The following is a 4,790-nucleotide window of genomic DNA, read 5'->3' as shown; positions in this document are numbered from 1 at the left end:
CAAATCTTCCCTATATTTAGTATTTGTTTAGCATTTCACTGACCAGTTACAAACTACTACGCTATCTAATTCAACCAATAGCCGCACATGCTTATTTAAGGTTTAATATGAGTTATTGACATTAAAATACATTCACAAAGTGGGATATGTTTCCAGTCACAGAATGTCCCAAATACGCTTAAAAGTGGAATCACAGGCCATTTGTCTCTGAGCCAAGCAGTTTCTGTCATCAGTACTTTTCTCTTTTCCGCAGTTCAAATATGAATAGCAAAATATCCTAGTTTGCAAATGTTTTGATCATAATTATAGTTGTAACATATTTGCCACATAATTCATCGTCTGCTGAATAATCTGACAATTTTAACTAAAAAGTGGTTTGTAGCTCACAGGGATCAAAAATTACTGATTAAATGTGACTTATGTTGCTGCAAAGTGGAGGGCCCTTTGCAAAGGTTGACTGGTCACCTTTCTCATTGCTGCATTTGTATGTTATACTGGTACTAACTGGGCAAAATATTTGCAGAGACTGTAGGTATGTGAAAAAATGTCAAAATTCACTTGAAGTAACTTATTCCTTAAATTAATAATTGTTCCCCTAAATTAAGAATTTTAACCAAAACTAAAGTCATGTGTTTTTCACATGTATTGTAAAAAAACTTGTAATGTGTGGCACAGACATATCCAATCACAACAGCATCTTGGTTTTCTGGATCATACTATTTTTTCATGTCAGCTGATTGTATTGCTGTTTCTCTAGTAGTAATTCATCCCCCCCTTCCCGGACGATTTCACTGTCATGTCATACATGTGAACTAAGTCCCATTAAGTACGGAATGGCTAGTTTCACTGTTGTCTAAGCTGCATGCCAATGCATTTAGTTTTCGGCAGCACCAACCCACATGGCTGGGCTTCACCTTTACCCATAGCTTAATGAACCAGGGCTCTCTTCGTGGAAAGTAAACAACACTTTAACATGCTGGGTGGAATCAGGGCCCTTTGTTAGTTACACCCAGGGGCAGATTCAAGGACATATTACTCCCACTGTTAGATTGTGCTCAGCAAAGGAGAACGCCCCCACCGAAAGCTCACCTCTTGAAGGGGAGAATTACACATTTCATTTTAAACCACCAAACTGCGTGTCTTTTCAAATACTGCAAACATCTTGAACATTAAATAGCAAGCCCAGATTTCAAGCCACAGACAATCTAATTGTAATGTTACCCTCTGTAAATAAATATTGGATTAAAATATTAGGGCAAGAAGAGTGCAAAGGTTTGAATGACCAAAATATTTTCTGACCTAGCTAATGTTTTAATGGCAGTCCAGGGTGGTCTGAGAGCATTGAATCCCTCTTCCAGAGACAGGCTTTGCAGATGAAGCCAGGCTTGCAGCAGGCCCTGCTTTGCTCTGCATTGATGTGTCGTGGCCATGCTTGTCTGAGAAATGGAGATCAAGTTATCACCGGCCCCATTCCCAATCATGTTAACATGCACTTCATAAACTAGCTGGACACAAGCTGAGGACATGGCGGCCCTAAAGGTTAAGTACACATGTTTGACCCGTGCAGACCTCCGCAGATCTTAAATACGTTGTGCTCTTGTGAGGCAGCTGACTGTGCTGAAAAGTATCCTGGGAGTGTCTTTAAATGCTTAGACGCTCTTCTTATATTTAACAAATTGTTTTAAAAAACGCTTTTCTTCTGGGGAAACATTTTTTGAGTGCAGCTTGCTCCATTAAATAGAAAGTCGCCTATTGGATATCTTGTGTTATTCTCCAATGATGCGGCCTTGGGGTTCCGGGAATATTTACACCCCCCTACCTGGCCCTCGTGCAACTGTAAATTTTGTAACTTGTGGGATTGGAGGGAGGGGGGAGGGGTAACGCGCGTGCGTGTCCGTGTGTGGATACAATGCCACTGAGAGTCTATTCATCTGTTAAATCAATAGACCAAATCATATGTAAATGGCACCAGAACCTATAAATCGCATTTTATTGTACAACATCCAGCACCTGGTGTTCAGTATAGTGCCCTCCGAAGGATGAAAGCTTCGTCAGCAGTGATATGTACATCAGCACATGTATAACTTAAATGGCAGCAGTAAGTCTTTTCTCGTTTATTTTAAGCCCATAAAACATGAGTGCGCACCCAGTTAAACGGCACTCAGATTGTGACATGATGAGAACATCTGAGCCGACACGGCTCCTCCTTTCAGTAGCGCACTGGTTGCATCGCATCATTGTGTTATGTTGTGGAATGTCATTGCTGGCCAGAGCACTGGAGCGGAGACTGTGTTACACAAGAGGAGGATATGGGTTTTAGGCAGAGCCACTGGAATTCTAAAACTGGGGAGCACAACATTTTCACTGTCATGTCACACCTGGCTGATCACATGTCAATGTCAGGTAAAATCGAAGTTCAGCAAATAGCAAACTAAAAGTGGAGTCACAGAACAGAAGAGAGGGAGAGGCGCAACGAGAAAGCAAGAATGAGGGAGGGTGAAAAACGAGCACAACAGACCGACAGATGAATGCAGTGTAACAGCTCTTGGCTTTACTTACAAGTTAACTGAACCAAAAAGTCAGTCACTTCAATGGGATAGGTACTCACGCAGGAGGGACCTCACACTTAGTGGGAGCGTGCTGCTGCAGCCCTTCCGTCTTCAAACCGGCAACAGGCGGGGGGGGCGAGGAGTCCGAGGTCAGCAAATCAATCAGTGGCTACAGGAGTCTCAGGGTGCTGCGCTACACAAAGAGTTGAAAAGGGCAGAGGCAGGGGGGCGAGTGGCCTCTGACGTCACCTTATGCTGTGACTATCTCGGATCATTGGCGGCTCTCAGACAGGTAACTGGAGAGGCGCCAGGTCAAGTGCAGGACCATTAGGTCACGCAGCTCCGCTCGCACTTTTTTTCGCGCGCTAAAGGCCTGCTAATCTCCCTCTCAGGAGGGAGAAGGGAAATGTGTTTGTCCCCTGCGTCCCCCCCCCTCCAAAATCTGGGGGGGATATGTCCCCCGCATCCCCCACAGTTCCTACGCCCATGTTCCAGGCCACGCTAGGGGCGTGTGATGTAGTGTCTCCCCATACGCAACCTTTCAGAGCTTTTGCCTTATGTAAACTGTAAATCAACTTGGAGTAATGAAAACCAAAAACTGGGATGCACGGTCATATGCTGGATTTACACACGGGGGAATGCCTGAGAGCTGCACTATTGCGGGATATCTTGATGGGCTTGCGCCGAGTCGGACTGGGAGAGGGGGAGGGGCAGCACTAGAAGCTATCTACGTGGGAATGTGGCGGTGAGCCGATGACTTCCATTTGGACAGACCCATCATGTGTTTGGGCCCGTTGCGTTGCCCCTGGAGCACCCCCTGGGGCTGTAGAGGGCCTGGGGGAACCACCTCCAACCGTGTCCGCTGCTGTCTCCATTTCATGCGTAAAGGAGTGAAGTAGCATGACCCAGGGCATGGAAATTGGATGTTTGCGAATTCCTCAGGCTTACTCCTCGCGCAGTATGCCTTCTTCTGCTGCACCCCATTTCTGGACTGCACCCACCCACGAAGCTAGTGGGGGACCGGCAGGTGCCTTCCAATGCATTGTTATGTATAAAAGTAAAAGTAAAAGTCCACATTTGTAAAGCGCACAATCACCCGTAAGGGTCTCTAGGCGCTGGGGGCCGTCGGGAAGATTAAGCGAGCTATTGCCCAGAGTCACATGGTGCTGGGCTAACCTGCCGCCGGAGCCGGGGATCGAACCGTGGTCCCCAGATTCCAGCGTCAGTCGCCCTGGCCGCGGCGCCACACCTCTCCCGCTGCATCGCTTGGCCAGAAGGAGTACTAGGGAGGCAAAGCGCATTTCGACTTTCATGTGCTTACGCCGCCTACCGATACCAAGGGCACTAGCTTCCCACATGTTTAGATCCCGGAGGCCAGTGACCCTTCCAAGAGTAGTATGGACGGTGCACCAATAGCTGTGAAGGGACGGGCAGTCCCACAGCATGTGGAAGAAGGAGGCAGCATGCTCCTGACATCTTGGGCATGCGAAGGTGCCATCGGGGAAGTACTTCTGAAGCTTTGCAGGAGTGAGATATGCCCGATGTAGGATATGTAATTGAATGTTTTTGAAGCGGGAGACTTTCTTGGTGTACACTAGTGCTTTGACCCATACCCTATCATGTAAAGGCCTGCGAAAGTCGTCTCCCCATTGTTCCCTGAGGGGCGCAAGTGAGGGTTGCTGAAGGGAACGTATAGCTTTGTATACCCAAGTAACTAGGTGCCTCCCCTGGCCCATCTGTAGGATCGCGTGAAGGACCAGGTGTGTCAGGGGCTCGTCCTCTAGCGTGTGCCAATGTTTGCAACAGTCATTTAACAGTTGCCTACGCAGTAAGAAGTGCCCCCTTGGCAGCTCAAAGTCCGTCACAATCGCCTCAAACGACTGCAGTTGTCCGTCAAAATAGAGGCCCCAACCTCTGTCAGGGCGTGCTCCATCCATATGTGCAGCATTTTCTCCGTATAGTGTGCGTGACCTTTGGGTAGCCCTACCAACGGCAGGAGGGGGGAATACGGGGGCGCCGCTTGATTTATTCTGTAGATGCGTGCGAGACAGGCGCACGCTTTCATCAATTGGAATGGCTTGGTGGGGGGGGGGGCGCAGCTCCCAGTAGTAGCATGCGGTGGACAGCGGGAGTCTGCACTTGCCCAGCTTCCGTGGTCAGCTCTCGTTGCGTCCTACCCGCCGTCCAGAGGGACACCCATTGTAATTGGGCAGCCAGGAAGTAAGCCTCAAAGGATGGTGC

Source organism: Lissotriton helveticus, chromosome 6 (assembly GCF_964261635.1).
Source record: "Lissotriton helveticus chromosome 6, aLisHel1.1, whole genome shotgun sequence".
Taxonomy (NCBI): Eukaryota; Metazoa; Chordata; class Amphibia; order Caudata; family Salamandridae; genus Lissotriton; species Lissotriton helveticus.
The sequence above is the reverse complement of the archived record's forward strand: the minus strand, read 5'-3'. Positions refer to the sequence as shown.